The sequence below is a fragment of the Cetorhinus maximus genome, chromosome 3 (genome assembly GCF_964194155.1).
Source record: "Cetorhinus maximus chromosome 3, sCetMax3.hap1.1, whole genome shotgun sequence".
NCBI classification, from domain to species: Eukaryota; Metazoa; Chordata; class Chondrichthyes; order Lamniformes; family Cetorhinidae; genus Cetorhinus; species Cetorhinus maximus.
In genome coordinates, this window is record NC_135881.1 from 210,178,859 (window position 1) to 210,197,090 (window position 18,232).

Sequence of the window (18,232 nt, forward strand, 5' to 3'; positions counted from 1 at the left end):
GAAAGGCAGGAGGTTCTCTTTCCGTGTGATGAGAGCAGGAGGTTCTCCCACATGACCATACCAGCCTGGGAGGATGTTTCCAGGAAGGACAGTGTATGTGAGACCCAAAAAATGACTGCCCCGTAGTGCAGTGCCGGAAGCGAATGGATGATCTGGTGCGCTCTACCAGGGTAAGTGAAACTTCTGCTGACTTCAAACTCACACCCTCATAAATGCATCAGGCAGTCTAAGGGTTAGGGTCCATCCAGTACGCATTGACCACATGGGTTCAATGACTGTGAATGACCTATAGTGCAGGAGCCTGCCCAGTCAATCACTGATTATCTATTTGTTCTATTCCAGCCATCAGCAAGGGAAGGCAGAAGAAGAATTTGAGCAAGTGCATCAGCCCCAGGCCTCAGAGGTCCTCCTGGAGGCCAAGGAACCATCAGATGAAGAACCATCACTGTGTTCACCTGCACCCTCCGCCAGTGCAGAAACACACACCTTGGTGGGTCCTAGTTCTAGACGAGGCTTGGTGTCACAATCTGGTGATTACCTCAGGGACACAAGTCCAAAGCCGCGACAGCCGAGGTCTCTGACACTTGGAGGAATGCTGGAGACCAGGCACCTTCTGAGTCTGAGTCCAATGATTAGCCTCTGCAATTGACCTGAGAGAAATGTTAGAGGTGCAGAGACAGGCAGGGGAACATCAGGCAGAGTTGTCAGAGGCTGTCACCAGATGGAAGTCAGGATTGAGGAGCCCATCCACGTTCTGCCTGATGTTGTTGCTCTGACATGCGAGTGCATCGAAGTCTCCATGGGAAGGGTGGCAGCTGCCTTGAAGACCCAGGTCCTGCAGTTTCTGCTGGAATTGCACTCGGACATGGACACCATCGCTCTCGCCATGGGTGCGTTTCAGCAGGGGCTAGGTGAGAGGGGGATGGGGCACCACAACTTCTGTCCAGGTGCCCCCTCTCCTCATGGAGTTAAGGAGGGGCCCTGGACATGCAAAGTAGGAGGAGTGCCAAATAGACTCTGGCAACCTCCACCTAGGACACTCCAAATCTGCCCTGCCACTCCAAATCCCATCTACCGATGACCCTATCAACTCCAGCTGGTCAGGCTGAGGAGGCTGCACCTGACCCAGAGCAGGAGACCCTTAGCAGGCCAGGGCCATCCAGGCCTCAAGAGGATTCCCACTAAAATCATCTCAGACAACAGGGCAAAGCAGTTAGCAGCTGCCTCCACCTCTGCTGTGGATGTTGAGTCTGCACCGAGATGTAATGATAGAGTTAGGAAAATTTAGAAGATTTGGATGCACAATGATGGCACTGGTATTAGTTCAATGTATACAATCTGCACTATTATAAATATATTTTGCATTTATCCCTCTGCAGGTCTCAGGTTTTGAATGGCTAATCAATGTGATGCAAAGTCCCGTGGTCATTCAAGGGCACACAATGAAACCCCCTCCCCCCCAGTTATTTCCCATCATGCCCCGCAGTTCCATGAGATCTCGCTCAATCTCATCACAGTGAATCACCTTTAGTTCCATACTTGCAGCATGAATAAAGGCACTTCCTATATGAACATGAGGGGTGGGCAATACACATGCAACCCTTGCATCTCAGGCAGACATTATGTGACCTCCTGAGAATTACTCATCCATGTGAGTGATTATCCTGATGCTATTGCACCAAAGTTTGTGGATGTTATAAATATTTGTTGCTAACAATGTTGGAGTCATTTCGCCCAAGTGCAGTTTGCAATGGTGTTTAATTTATTAGTGTGAGGTTTTGGGAAGAGTAGTGTTCATTGTTGAGCACCATAGCCTTTCATGGCTCCCTGCAGTGTAATTTTGTCTCCACGTTTAAGGCTGAATTTTATTCCTTTATTAGTTCCCACTCTCCCCATGCATGACGCTGAGTGATGGAACTTGGTTCCACCGAGTGATTTGAAATATCTGCTAGACGGGAATGAGTGTGTGATGTCAGAGATATGTGCTCACACAGGTGACCCCATCCACTTACCTGTGAGGATCTTAGTTTGTTCCTGAACAGTTGCCCAGCGGACCCTCACGGAATTTCTCTGAGGTTACAGAATGCAAATGAACATGTAAATCATGGCATGACTGAGAATCCATTGACATAGGCCTGAGTTTTTCAGTTGTAGGGTGGGCTCGGTGGGAAAGGGTGGGAGCGGGTGCGGGCGGGCGGGCGCACACCTGATCGCCACCTGCGATCAGCTCCGCGCCGCCATTTTACCTGGGCGGGCCAATTAAGGCCTGGCCAGTGTAAGGCGCGGCTGGTATCGCTCAGCGCTATCTGTGCAGGCGGGGGGGAGGAGGGAGAGTCGGGGCCAGCGCTCTCTTTGCGCGTGCGCACAAGATAGGGCAGCAATCCCCCTGAGGCACGGAGCTGCTTCAGGGAGATTGAAGCGATATTGAAATAATTAAATAAATGGAGAAAAAAATTAATTAAACATGGCCCCTCATATGGTTGTGTACAGGAGATGGGACATGTTTTTATATCTCAGAGATTTTAAAAATGTATTTAATAAAAGCTTTAGGAAACACCATCCCGCTCGTGGATGAGGTTTCCTAAAAAACGCGAAGGCCGCTTGGGCTTTTGGCCTGCCCGCCAGCCTTAAGGTTGGACGGGCAGCGTTAACAATTACTTCAATTACTTTCTTAATGTCCTTAATAGGCCATTTAAATATTGGTGGGTGCGCAGCTGACTCCGGTGCTGAATGAAACATTGCGAGACAGCGCGATGACTTTGGGACATGCCCCCAACGTCATTGTGCATCATTTTACACGCTGACTTAAAACCCCTCCCCATGGAGTTCATAAAAGGGATTGGCCTTTGTGAGATGAACAATGTCAAGGACTGTACAGCTATGAAAGCGATGCTCCGGCACACCCCCTGATAATTCAAACTTAAACTTAAAGGTATATCTTACCCCTAACACCTCCCAATACACATATAACTTACCTAACCTATCCCTATTTCTTAACAATTCCCTTTGTCGACTTGGCCACATATACCCTGGGCTTCTCAGGACCACCGCCCCCACCATGAGACCATACGAAACCTGTCCTTGACTTCTCAGCTGCTGACTTACAGGATGCAGATGCCTCGCCTCCCCATGACTGTGCTACTTGCCTCACAATACGATGGCTTTAACCCCCAGGAACAACTTCCTGAGCTGACAGACCATACCCTGCACACCATGCTGTGCCTGACCATCACTGCCCAGAGAGGCCTTCCTCAGCCCAACACCAGGACCAAGACATGCGTGCAATGCAGAGCCCTATAATATGGCCTGCACAGCCCAAATACAGTATCATATATCCCCCCGACAGTGTGGCCTCAGCTACAGGACAGTCTCTGACTCATCCTTAAACAATCTTATAATCCTTGCCCAGGTCGATCTTTCACTACTCCACTCTGTTCCTTGGCCACCCCCTAATCCCGCCTCTGCCTTCCCCCTCCCCTCCTGTGTTTCACCCCACCCCAGTCCTGCCACTATGCCCCCTGCCCCTCCCCATTGGCATTGCTTCCTGTGTCCAGCCTTGGAGCAACTTGTGATACAGGCACCTGAAATCACACAGCAACGTTCTTAACGGTAGGCGGAAGCATCGTCTATGTAGCTCCACGTCACTGATGGAGTGAATCTCGCCAGGTGCAGAGTCGGGAAACACACCCATTCTCATTATCCGCTGGCGAGGAATGGAACTCCGGTGTGTTGGCCTTTTAATGAGCATTCATGAGATGCAAATGAATGCAAATATGGTTCTCGACATACCTCAGTGGGAAACTTGCCCCACCTTTGTCCTGCCATCAAAATCGGGAGAACAAAATTCCACATTAACTTCCCGCCGGCATTTACCATCGTGCCAAATTTAATTCCCCCACCCACCGCAATTCCTGCCGCTGGCGGGAGAAGAATATTTTGCTCTTTGTGTTTCTTTAAGGCAAATATTGAAACCGGCTTTGAAATTTTTGCACATTTCCCCGCAGGATTCATGAAACATTTGTCACTTCTACCAGTTAAGTAGCTCGTTTGCAGCTTGAGAAGTGTGAAGGGAACACCAGGAGCCTCAGGACTGAGCAGCTCCTGTCATTCCTATTGCTGAAATCATGTTCCCTGAAATTAGTTACAGCAAACTCACTCTCCCCAACCACTTTTATTGGCAGTCACTAATATTCATGAAAAGTAAGCTTATTAACTCTGTTTACAACAGAGAAAACTGTAATTCACAATTCTCCCAATCAGCTGTCCACAGTTGCATCAAGCTGGTGACAGAAGCTTTGTTCAGGTGGGTACTGACTTTTATTCTTTACCGTACAGACGAGGCCAGCCAGGCTGAGTGAGCCAGAGGCTTTGCAGTGATTGTTGGGTTCCCCCTGTGTCCAGGGTGCTATAGACTGTACACATGTGGCCATCAAGGCGCCAGCGGGTGAGCCCGGTGCCTTTGTCAACAGGAAGGGCTTCCACTCCACGAACGTGCAGATAGTGTGTGATCACAGGATGCTGATTCTATAAGTCTGTGTAAGGTACCCAGGCAGCTCCCACGACGCCTACACCCTCAGACACTCTCAGGTGCCGAGGCTCTTCAGTGCTCCAGCCTGGCTGGATGGATGGTTGCTGGGTAACAAGGGATATCCGTTGAAGAGGTGTCTCATGATGCCTCTCCGCCATCTAAGAACAGAGGCAGGGCAGTGTTACAATAGGAGTCATCCCTCCACAAGGGCGGTGATAGAGAGGACCATAGGTCTTCACAAGATGTGCTTCCGATGTCTGGACTGTTCAGGGGGAGCACTACAATACCCCCCAGAGCAGGTGTTACTGATAGTTGTTGCATGCTGCACTCTCCACAATCTGGCACTGGCAAGGGGGGGATCCACTGGAGGAAGAGGATCTTGATGCAACTCCATAGGTCACAGAGGGTGAATCCAGTAGTGAGTCTGAAGAGGAGCACGGTGAGGAGCACGCTGAGGGTGTGGAGCCTGACCTCAGTAACCTGCAGGGAGGCAGGGACACCAGGGGTGCCTTGATCCAACGCTCCTTCAGCTAGGCTGCCAAAGATCTGCTTCCACCTCATGCCAGGGCTGCTGCCTCCATCCCGAGTCTCTGAAATGACCCTTTCATTTGCACCCAAATTCCACTCAATGCCTGTGAAATAAAGTACCCAGCCTCTCACGTCCAGCATTACACATCGGCGTACCCTGCACCACTGGAAGAAAAATGGTGAAGCTCACTCAGGCCATCAGAACCAAAGCAAATTTAATGTTATTGTCACATTGAAAGCACAACAACATTAGCATTACTGGTGTTGATGTCATATAAACCAAACATAAATGAACAGAAAATCACTCGTGAACTGTCCCTCTTGTGCTCATGGTGCCTTTAATTGATGTTTCCAAGTGCTCCGTCTTGGTGCCCCCACCTCCGTTGCCCCCCCACCCCACTCGCTGGCACTGGTATTGGAGGCAGCTGCTGACTCTGCTGTCTTGTTGGCCTTGATGACCTTGGCGGTCATCTGCTGGCCAGTGGAGCTTATGTTGGACCCACCGAGGAGGCAACGGCCAGTCTCAAGACTGGCATCTCCCCAGTCATCACAGCCTCATCAGATGTGACAGGCAGAGGAGCTGCTGCCATCATCCAGAACACCCTGAGAGGAGCCCGCGGAGATGCCAAGCAGCTTGGTGAGGCCACAGCTGGAGTACTGTGTGCAGTTCTGGTCACCACATTATAGGAAGGATGTGATTGCACTGGAGGGGGTGCAGAGGAGATTCACCAGAATGTTGCCTGGGATGAAACATTTAAGTTATGAAGAGAGGTTGGATAGACTTGGGTTGTTTTCGTTGGAGCAGAGAAGACTGAGGGGCGACCTGATCGAGGTGTACAAGATTATGAGGGGCATGGATAGGGTGGATAGGGAACAGCTGTTCCCCTTAGTTGAAGGGTCAGTCACAAGGGGACACAAGTTCAAGGTGAGGGGCAGGAGATTTAGGGGGGATGTGAGGAAAAACCTTTTTATCCAGAGGGTGGTGATGGTCTGGAATGCGCTGCCTGGGAGGGTGGTGGAGGCGGGTTGCCTCATATCCTTTAAAAAGTACCTGAATGAGCACTTGGCACATCATAACATTCAAGGCTATGGGCCAAGTGCTGATAAATGGGATTAGGTAGGTAGGTCAGGTGTTTCTCATGTGTCGGTGCAGACTCGATGGGCTGAAGGGGCTTTTCTGCACTGTGATTCTGTGATTGTGCGCCAACATGAGGTCTCTGTGGACCTCCCTGCTCACCTTTGATGGATGGGCACCGAGCTGGGATACTGGGTGCCTCATCCATCTCCCACACTGGCACTGACTAACTGAGGCCAGTTCCTGTGTGGGGGTTTGCAGGTCCGAGCACAACCCCAGGAACCCCTGATTCTGTCCCTGGAGCTGTCTCTCCATGAGAGTCGCCACTCTCTCAATGGAGGAGGCAGTGCCCTCGGCCATGAGGGTCAACACAGTGTTCACGCTCCGCATGGACTCCTCCACACTGGAGACCATGGTACACAGACCCTCATGTATCTCCGCCAGATCCTCCGCACATCCCGCTGGACATCCAGCATCTGCTGCCTAATGGACGACTCCAGAGGCTCATCATCTGCCTTTGACTGAGCATCGTCCTGGTCTCCAGCAGCCCTCCAACTGCTGGCGCCCTGGGCACTCTCTGCCTCCACCTGCACCTCAAGCGAGTGTGAAGTGCCCTCACTGATGTGCACCGAGATACTAGCCGCTGAACTAATGCCTACTGAGGAGTGCCCATCGTCTGCGCTGGTGCCTGGTTCAGAGAGCGGGTGTGACGAAGATACAAATGAAGCCCGGTGGTCCTCTGATGTCAGGGGTGGCCCTTCGGTGTCCAAAGAGTGAGTGCCTGTTGGTGAATCTAAGGGAGAACAAGGACATGTCGTTAGTTAAAGTCATCCCACTGTCACTGTGCATGCCAGGCACCCTGGTGAGACAATGGAGATCAGCATCATGGTGCCATCGTCTTTCAATGATCAATGGGGACTCCAGGTTCGAGGCTCCCATCAATGAAGAGACTGCACTAGAATGGTTCCACAATCCGAAACTCTCACCTCTGTGCCCTGCACTCTTACCTTCATCTGGCACCCCCGCCTCTCCACGCCCGGTTACATGTGGAGCGACCGGCTCTCCAGCTCAAGGGCATCCTGCTCGAACCTGGTCAGCAGCAGCAGGTTGGGCGGGGCCTCCGCCTGTCCGTGACCTCTCTGATTGGCTATGGCTCATCTTCTCCCGAAAGGACAGAGGAGCATCGATTAGTCCACTCTCTACCTGCAGCACCATTGCAGCCTGGCCAACCCCAGCTGGGGAGCACCTGGCAGGGCACATCTGAGTCATGGCCCTCGAGCCGCAAGGCACTCAGACCAAACAGCCAGGACTCACCCCCTTGGCCAGCTCCAGCGCCATTGACATTTGGCGCTCAGACTCTAACACCCTGAGATCCACAGGTGGGTGGCCACATCTTAACACTCCTGCACACTGACTCATGTCAACACGGTACTCACCCTTCCTCAGCGCAGCAGGTCATTGAGCCTCTTCCAGCACTGCACCCAGGTGCACTGCACCACATCATGGCTGATAACCAGCACTGCCACCTTCTCCCATGTCCTCCCTCCCTCATCTCTGGGTTCAGGGGTGTCCCTCCTGGCAGCCACATCCTCCAGGAGGACCTTGAGGCACTCATCAGCAAACCCGGGCGTCCGAGTGCCTCCCTGACCTGTCCTCCCGCCTGCTCTGTCCAGCCGCACTCGACTCCATAGCCTGAATATTGAAAACACAGCGGAGACGTTCTTCCAAGGCAGCCTTCGCGGGGCTGGGTATGCTGTTTTTAAACCAGCCACTGGGTCGTCATTGGACCTGGTGACCGACAGGCACCCACCCCGCCCACCGCCGCCCACCCCCACCCACCCTGCCCGCCCCTGCCCCCGCCCAACCCCGCCCCCGGCCGCCGCCGCCCACCCCCGCCCACCCCCACCCCCACCCACCCCCACCCCCGCCTACCCCTTCCCAATCATTGGGGAGCCACATTTCACACTGGGAAGGCCTTAATTGGCCCGTCAGTGTGAAATTGCGCCCGTTTCCTGACCAATCCCAGACCCGCCAATCGCGTCCACCTGCCGACCTGAAAATTCTGCCCTAAATGTAGAATCTGGCTAAGAACAGCAGTCATTTTAAATGGTGCCTCATATTCCCCCCACAATGAGCTCATTCCCATCTCTCCCTATTTCCCAGCTGACTTCTTTATAATTCAATCAGGGACGGGAAAAGGCTAAAAATGTATTTCTGATATACAATGTTATGTTGTAAGCAAATGTAACCCAATGTAATATCTTGTGATTTAGGCTATGGAAGTCTGGAAATTTGCAGAGCTTATATTGTGATGGTCAGTCTAAATATCTCATCTTCAGAATTATTTTAATCTGTGGATTTGCACTTGTAGATAAGCAATGGTTAAATTGATATTTACCTCTGGTTTATGAGAATGGGATTCATTGAGAGCAGCTTAAAATGGAGACATGCTTTGAGGAAGTGAAGATGGTTAAGTGGGTGTGATCAAGACAAGTTCCGGTACAATAGAGTCAGGCTTTAAAAACCATGCTCTATTAAATTTTACATCAGACTTCAATGAGAAAAATAGTGTACAGTTTAATCTCTCCATTTGATTGTCCAGAGTTCATGTCCTCACTAAAAAAAGCATTGCCAATTTGACAGGATTATACATATTTCATTTAACCGCATTGCTCTATCAGAGATTAAAGACACAAATTGATCTTAGTGAATAATATTTACCCTAATAAATAACCTTAAGGGCAAATCAATTAGTTTGTTGAAAACAATCTATCCACCTGTTATTCCTAACAATTAATAATTTATGAAGTATTTGAGAACTATTGGTTGATTGACTATAGAAATGATTTAAATTTGCCCAAAGGTTATCTATTTAATATTTAGTATGCATCCATTATTGATTCCCATCGATGTGAAGAATGTCTGAAGTTGGGACAGAGGTTATCCTGATCCTGCCACACACAATATCTTATTCTAATGATCAGATGTGGTGCCATGTATATCAATGGGGTAGGATTTCCTTTTATACATAAGTCGAAACAGGAAAACAACTGCTTTTAATTCAAAAAGGAAAATGGTCCACACGCTCTTCCAATCTGTTTCTTTGGATAATATGACATATTGTACAGTCTAATCAAATTGCTGTAATAACACGTGACCACGTTACAGATCCAGTTGTTTCTGAACATCAACTAATGCCCAACATTGAATTATGCTCTGCAACTTGCAGCTAATTGTGTTAATGTGGATAGTACACATTCTTCACGTGAAACTTTAAAAAAGTGCTTCCCCGATTAAAATAAAATCCAAAGCTTGAGCCCCAAGGTGTTGGAGGCAAATTAAATCGAGACTTTCATAATGGAATTCGATAGCTACATGAAGGGGAAAAAAAATGCAGGTCTTCAGGGAGAGGGTAGAAGAGTGGGATGACTTGGATTGCTCCTGCACAGGCTCGATGGGCTGAATGGTCTCCTGTTCTGTATTTTATGATTCTATGATGGTTCAAGCTGCTTCCATTCAGGATGATTCAGGGAAAAAGAGTTCAGAATTTCTGATGGGAATTTCAACACTATATTCAAAGCCAATAGAGGCCTGCCCAGGAACTGTAGGGTTATTGTTGTGCTGTAGTGAGGGGTGGGGTAGGCCAGGGGGGGCTCGGTCCATTTTAACAGTCAGAGCTATTTAACATTTTGGGACCATTCAGCAGCCTGTTCAAAATGGTTGTTCACTAACTGAGGAATGTCACTAACTGAGGAACACGCTGTAACAGAGAACACACAGTAGAAGAAGTCAAATAGGATATTTTAACAGTTAAGATAAAAACCAAGAAACTAGCTAAACCAAAGGGACACAAATTTTTGAGCCCCTAAGGTTTGCATCTGTGAACATGCAAAGAGACTAGTGAGGAGACAACAGGAGCATTAATATCCATATATAAGAACCTGTCGGGAAGGAATAATGTCAATGCACTCGTGGACATAGCAAACTTCAAACTTACTAACTTCAAAAATCAGAGAAATAATCCAAGGACCTGGTGGTTAATGTCACCAGGAGGAAGGAAACTGGAATCCTGGATAAACAATGTACTAGAGATAAGAATATAATGAAAAAAACATGAATTTCTAAAGGAAGGTGATACTTAACCAATCTTATTGAATTTATTGAATAGGTAACAGAAAGAGTAGACAAGGGTAATGCAATGGATGTGGTGTACATGGTTTTTCTGAGGACTTTTAATAAAGCTCCACATAAAACACTCATGACCAAGTTCAGAATGTATTGGGTCATGTGTCAGGTGGCAGAATGGTTCAAAAGATGGCCGAAAACAGAGGTTAAATGTTTCTCAGCTGTGCAGAAGTGGTTTCCTGTTTGGATCTGTGCTGAGATCACTGTTGTTTAGCACATGTAGAAATTATTGAGACTCAGAAATTAGGGGTATGGTTTTGAAATTTGGAAATTATGCCAAATTGAGGTGGTTATAACTTATAATGTGAATGGAACCAAAATACAAAAATAAATAGAGGTTTGCAAAATGGATGGGTAAATGATGAATGAAATTTAGTGATGGGCATGAGGCTTATTTTGGTGGGAAGGTAATAAATTAAATGGAGCAGAGGAGCAAAGAGATCTGGGAAAAAAGATACATAAATCGCTAAAAATAGCAAGACAAATTCATAAAGAATAGCCATGCTGCTAGATCTGTTATGGTATGCTACACTAGTCTGTCTTGTTCCTTCCTCACACATCCACTGTAGCTCATCTGCAACTGTTCTGTGAGATCTATCATCCAACTACACCTAGAACATACAAATTAAGAGCAAAGGTAGGCCATTCGGCCCTTTGAGCCTGCTCCACCATGCAATAAGATCATGGTCGATCTGACTGTGGCCTCAACTCCACATTCCGCCTACTTCCAATAACCTTTCATTCCCTTGTTAGTCAAGAATCTATCTATCTCTGCCTTAAAAATATTCAAAGACCCTGCCTCCACCACTCTCTGAGGAAGGGTGTTCCAAAGACCCTTGACCCTTTGAGAGAAAAAAATTCTTCTCATCTCCATCTTAAATGGGAGACTCCTTATTTTTAAACAATGTCCCCTAGTTCTCATCTCTCCCACAAGGGGAAACATCCTTTCAGCATCCACCCTGTCAAGTCCCCTCAGAATCATATATGTTTCAATAAGATCACCTCTCATTCTTCTAAACTCCAATGGATACAGACCCAACCTATTCAACCTTTCCTCATAGGATAAGCCCTCATCCCAGGTATCAATCGAGTGAACCTTCTCTGAATGGCTTCTAATGCATTTATCTCCCTTCTTAGGTAAGGAGACCAAAACTGTACACAGTACTCCAAATGTGGTCTCGCCCATACTCTGTACAACAGTAGCAAAACATGTCTACTTTTATATTCCATTCCTCTTGCAATAAAAAAACAACATTCCATGTGCTTTCCTAATTACTTGCTCTACCTACATACTAACTTTTTGTGAATTACATACCAAGACACCCAGATCCCTCTGTACCTCAGGGTTCTGTAATCTCTCTCTGTTTAAATAATTTGCTGCTTTTCTATTCTTCCTGCCAAAGTGGGCAAGTCCCACATTATACTCCATCTGCCCAATTTTTGTTCAATCACTTAACCTATCTATGTCCCTTTGGACACTCCTTATGCCCTCTTCACAATTTACTTTCCTACCTATCTTTGTGCCATCAGTAAATTTAGCAACTATACATTCAGTCCCGTCATCTAAGTCATTGGGCGGAGTGTTACGGCTCTGTCGTGGTGACACAGGGCCGTGAAATGCAACAAGCCATTCAAAAGCACATTGACTTCAGCCGGACCATAAAACCCCACCCCTGTAAAATTCCACCCATTGATGTAGATGGTAAATAGTTGAGGACCCAGCACTTATCCCTGTGGCACTCCACTTGTCACATCTTGCCAACCCAAAAATGACCCATGTATGCCTATTCTCTGTTTCTGTTAGCTAACCAATCCTCTATCCATGCTAATATGTTACCCCCTACACCATGAGCTCTTATTTTGTGTAGTAACCTTTGTTATGGCACTTTCTCAAATGCCTTCTGGAAATCTAAGCACAGCACGCCCACAGGTTCCCCTTTATCCACGTTGCTTGTTACTTCCTCAAAGAACTCCAATAAATTAGTCAAACGTGATTTCACTTTCACAAAATCATGTTGACTCTGCCTGATTACATTGAGATTTTCTAAGTGTCCTGCTGTAACCTCCTTAATAATAGATTCCAGCAATTTCCCTCTGACAGATGTTAAGCTAACTAGCCTGTAGTTTCCCACTTCTGTCTCCCTCCTTTCATCAATAGAGGAGCCACATTCACTATTTTCCAATCTGATAGGCCCTGTCCAGAATCTAGGGAATTTTGGAAAATTAAAAGCAACACACCCACTATCTCAGCAGCCGCTTCTTTTAAAACTAGGAAGAAGTCCATCAGAACCCAGGGACCTGTTAGCTTTTAGTGCTAATAATTTCCTTATCGCCTGATTCACACTTTTTTCTGGAATGTTATTTGTATCCTCTAAACTGAAGACAGATGCAAAACATGTGTTCAGTTCCATCATTTTCTTATTCCCCATTATTAATACCCCAGACTCACTCTCTAGAGGTCCAACACTCACGTTACTTATTCTTTCCATTTTTTAAACACTAGTGGAAACTCTTACAGCTTTTTTATATTTTAGCTATCTTTCTCTCGTATCCTAATTTCTCCCTCCTTATTAATATTTTAGTCATTCTTTGCTGTTATTTATATTCTGTCCAATCTCCTGATCTGCCACTCATCTTTGTCAAATTATATGTTTTTTTTCTTTCAATTTGATGCTATCTTTAACTTCCTGAGTTTACCACGGTTGGTGTGTCCTTTTCTTAAAGTCTTTCTTTCTCACTGGAATGTACCTTCTCATAGTATCCTGAAATATCTCCTTAAATTTCTGCCACTGCCTCTCTACTGACCTTAACCTAATTTCCTAGTTCACCTCACCCAGCCCTGTCTTAATGACCTCCTACCTGCCCTTATTTAAGTTTAGAAACATAGAAAATAGAAGCAGGAGGAGGTCATTCGGTCCTTCGAGCCTGCTCCACCATTCAATATGATCATGGCTGTTCCTCTATCTCAACACCATACTCCGCTCTCCCCACACCCCTTGATGCCTTTAGAGTCTAGAAATCTATCTATTTCCTTCTTAAATATATTCAGTGACTTGGCCTCCACAGCCTCTGTGATAGAGAATTCCACAGGTTCACCACCCTCTGAGTGAAGAAGTTTCTCCTCATCTCAGTCCTAAATGGTCAACCCCGTATCCTGAGACTGTGACCCCCTTGTTCCAGACTCCCCAGCCAGAGGAAATATTATCCCTGCATCCAGTCTGCCCATCCCTGACAAAATGTTATATGTTTCAATGAGATCACCTCTCATTCTTCTAAACTCCAGTGAATAAGGCCTGGTCAGCCCAATCTCTCCTCATATGACAATCCTGCCATCCCAGGAATCAGTCTGGTGAACAAACCACTAGCCTTAGACCTACTCCTCTCTCCCTCAAATTGAATGTAAAATTTAATCAAATTATGAGCACTTCTAACTAGGGGGCACCTTCACTATGAGGTCATAAAGTAATCCTGTCTAACTGCAGATTATCAGATCTGCTATAGCCTGCACTCTGGTTGGTGCTAGAACATGCTGCTCTCAGAAGCTGTCCTGAAAACACTCTATGGACTCATCATTCAGGCTACCGTTGCCAATCTGATCTATGTAAATTGAAATCACCCATTATTATTGCTGTAACTTTCTCACAAGCAGCCATTATTTCTTCCTGTCTTAGTGTATTTGCTTTTAGGGGCCTACAAACTTGACCAACAAGTGGCTTCTTACCTTTACTATTTCTTATCTCTACCCAAACTGATTCTACATCTCCAGAACTAGGGTAATCTCTCTCTATTGTACCAAAGTCGTCCTTAATTAACAGAGGTACCCCTCCATCTTTGCCTAACTTCCCGTCCTTCCTAAATGTCATGAATATTCAGGTCCCAGTCTTTGTCATCCTGTAGCCATCTTTCTGTGATGGCTATCAGATCATACATATTTATTTCTGTTTCTGCTGTCAATTCAATTGTTTTGTTATGAATGCTACATGCTCTGATCATCATTTTCCTTATTCCTGCCTTGCTCTCTGGTCTTGTCTTCTCTATGTAATTTGTCACCTCTCCACCCATCTTTCTGTTCCCTCCACTTTGCCCTCTAACAGAGATCTCCGTAGCTTTTCAGCTCTAGTTAAATGGCTGAAATACCGAGAATTTCCTTTCTGGGTGTCACTTTTTTAAAGTTCTTTTTGCTATTGCAACTTCAAACCACCTCTTCATTTGTCTTCTGCTCTATATATGGATTTTTAGCAGATGTCTCAGAATCCACATTTTAAAAGCCTCGATTTTCCTCCACAGACCTTTACTTATTGTCCAGCTCTCTGAGACAGGCAGCAAAGTGGACAGAATGTAGCAGCTTCTGAGTTTTCACTTGATATTAGCTTGTGTTTTCTTGTTAACACAGCCTCCATCTTCACAAAATTACTTCTGCCTCTGTCTGCCCTCCTTCTAACTTCAGCATCACATCTGCCACCTTCTATTTACATTTGTACTAAATAAACAAACATTATCTACATGTTCCAGTGGGACACCATCCACTTCAGTTTTCACTCTAGTTTCTTCCGATGTATTCCTTCTAACTTCCATTGTGTTTGCCTTTTTGGCATCCATACTCAATCCACATTCTAAACTTCTAGATTTTAGTTGATGTGTGATATTTTGCAGGCCCCTCTTCTGACTCTGTGTGTAGCGCTGTGTCATCAGTGAACCATAGGTTTGTTATGTTCTTGCCTCCAATTTTTACCCGTGGAAGTACATCTAATTCTCTAAATATTTGTTCTGTGTACAGATTGGATTATTTTGGCACCAGTTCACTGCCTTGTACTTTTAATTTCACTTGACCCACAATGTTAATTCATACAGAACAAATACATTTGTAGATAAACAGAAACACAGGATTATTATTGTCTCATTGGATTAATATGTTAATGCAGTCAAGATCTTTCAGTCCTCTCCACAAATTTATTTTCCAAAGATTTTGGAAAAGTATAAACAAAGCTTCTGGCATTTCTTCCCTAGCTTCCCACAAGATGTTCAGCGCTAGACCATGAGGTATGGAACTAAACCAAGGTTTTAGTAAAAGGCAATATTTCATTGTTGAAAATGCTGTTCGTCAGATGAGAATATTTCCAAAGCTTTGCCTGCTGAGAAGCAAATAAAAACAAAACAGCCAAGAAACGATGGTGAAGTTATGGTGACAGAGCAGAAGCAGCTCTGAGGAGTTTCTGAGGCATGTCAAGAGCAGAGTTTTATTTATCCCACCCGTCAGTTCAGATACTGGAAGGCCTGCTTTTGTATTTTCTATTTTTGAGTTTTTGCAGTGGCCTGGCCAACATCCTTCCCACAATCAACATCGCCAAAGACAAAAAAATTGGTCATTCATTTCTTTGATGTTTGTGGAACTTGCCATGGCCAGTGGTTGCCATAATTGCCTACATGACAATCACTGTCATGTAATTTGTAATTTGACAAAGTAATTTGTCGCTGAAGGTCCTTGAAGTGTCTCTGATGAACTTGATGAAGAATAAAATAAATCTCTCTCTTTTATGAAGGTTAAGCTTTGAGTTTTCTGTGTCCAACAATGTGAAAGCTCTGACTTGTGTTCAGCATCAATAATTCCTCATGTTCTCTTGTAATTCCAAAAATGTGTGTTTGTTCAGCTACACACGATTCACTACATGAGCTTTCCACCCCTTCCCCCGCTCTACCACAGAAACCTCCTCTGATACAGTAACCAGCTATACCTGGAGAACGTTTGGAATTCTATTTCTGATAATTAAACAAAAATGTTGAAAAGGACGACCAAAACAGAATGGAAAAAATACACTTTATTATAATTCTTCATAACTGTGTGATTTATTTAAAAAGTATTGATGTGAGATTCATAGGGTCATAGGGGTCTACAGCACAGTAAAAGGCCCTTTGGCCCATCGAGTCTGCGCCAGTCAAACAAGTACCTAACTATTCTAATCCTATTTTCCAGCACTAGGCCCATAGCCTTGTATGCCATGGCATCGCAAGTGCACATCCAAATACTTCATGTCATGTTTCTTATCAATATACATTCTGCCTGCATTAGTACTTAGTATTTGTTTATAGTTTAGTTTGATTAATGTAGTATTGAGTTCAGATATGAATAACACAAGCTGAACTCATCAGGGTTTACATGAAGCTACTTGCTGAGCTGAGGGATAAATAATTACCTACCCAATTGATGAACTGATTTTTGAACAATAAAGTTAATCACCAGAAGGTTCATATCAAGTGTTCATCATAAATTGCAGCAAACACCTTGCAATATATCCCAGGAGGACCTGGTTGAGCTTTATGTTTTCATTGCAAGTCCAGTCATATTTACTTTAACTTGAGTGTTTGTAGATGCAAGTTCAACGCACAGCAGATAGAAAATGGAAAGAAAAGTGTAAATGAGATATTGCAGCTTCTGTCCGCTACTCCAGCTCTAGACTATTGATCACATACTATCACTCACAATAGACTCTGGTCAGTATCATTGTCAGAATTCCACACCGGACACAGGCTAGTGGTCGTTGTGAACAATAAGCCAATCAACTATCCGTGATGTAGACATTGTCCATTGTTACGCCCACAGTCGGTATTATTTGTTGAACGAGCCAGATCCCAGGGGGAAGCCGGTCTTACTGATCATAACCTTTGATCTTGTATTTTGAAAATGAGGAAGGAAACAACTGATCCCAGAAGCATAGAAATCCAGTAACACCGTTAGGATTTTAAAACGTTAAAATATTTATTAACAAGAAAAAAAATCTTAATGAAATAAGGTGAAAGTTACACAGCTGGAACAGCCTTACAAGGCATCAGCTCAAAAAAACCCACTTGGTAAGAACGCAAAAGTAAGCTAAAAGCAAAAAACTGCGAATGCTGGAAATCCAAAACAAAAATATAAATACCTGGAAAAACTCAGCAGGTCTGGCAGCATTTGCGGAGAGGAACACAGTTAACGTTTCGAGTCCCTGTGACCCTTCAACAGAACTAAGGAAAAATAGAAAAGAGGTGAAATATAAGATAAATATATCTTAAGGTTGACGGGCAGTATATTTATATTATATTTCACCTCTTTTCTATTTTTCCTTAGTTCTGTTGAAGAGTCATATGGACTCGAAACGTTAACTGTGTTCCTCTCCGCAGATGCTGCCAGACCTGCTGAGTTTTTCCAGGTATTTATATTTTTGTTATAAAAGTAAGGTACTTGGCAACAACTCCCTCATAGATTTTTAACTATAAAAATCCAGTAATATTGCCTCAAAGCAAAACTGCTGTTAGTTTAGTTAAAGTATACCACACGACTCCTCAAACACTTCCACTCTGCTGTGGAAATCCAAGGAGGTTCAGAAAACAAACTGCTTCCTGAAACAAAGACAAAAACAGAATTATCTGGAAAAACTCAGCAGGTCTGGCAGCATCGGCGGAGAAGAAAAGAGTCGATGTTTCGAGTTTGTTTTTGCTGAGTTTTTCCAGGTAATTCTGTTTTTGTTTTGGATTTCCAGCATCCGCAGTAGTTTTTTGTTTTTACCTCCTGAAACAAAGACTTTTCTGGTTTGGCTGATCGGCTGTTTCAGATTTCACACCTTCACTCAGCACAGAGCTGGTCTCAGGACCTCTCCCCCACACATCAATACAACTCAGCTCAACGTCTTTCCTTGAATATCCTTTTCCCCTTTCATCGCACATTCCATTGTCCTCAGCACCTCTTTGAACTCAATTTTTCCAAAATATAAAAATCTTTCATACCTTCCTATTGCTTCCAATTTCAGGTCAAATAAAATTTAATAACCTTTCCTTGTTTACGTATGAAACTTCTGTAAGTTGTAAAACTCCCTTAAAATTTAAAAGCTGAAAAGCCAAGTCCCTATATGTCTCCTAGTACAGAGTTTTAAAACCAAAGTTAT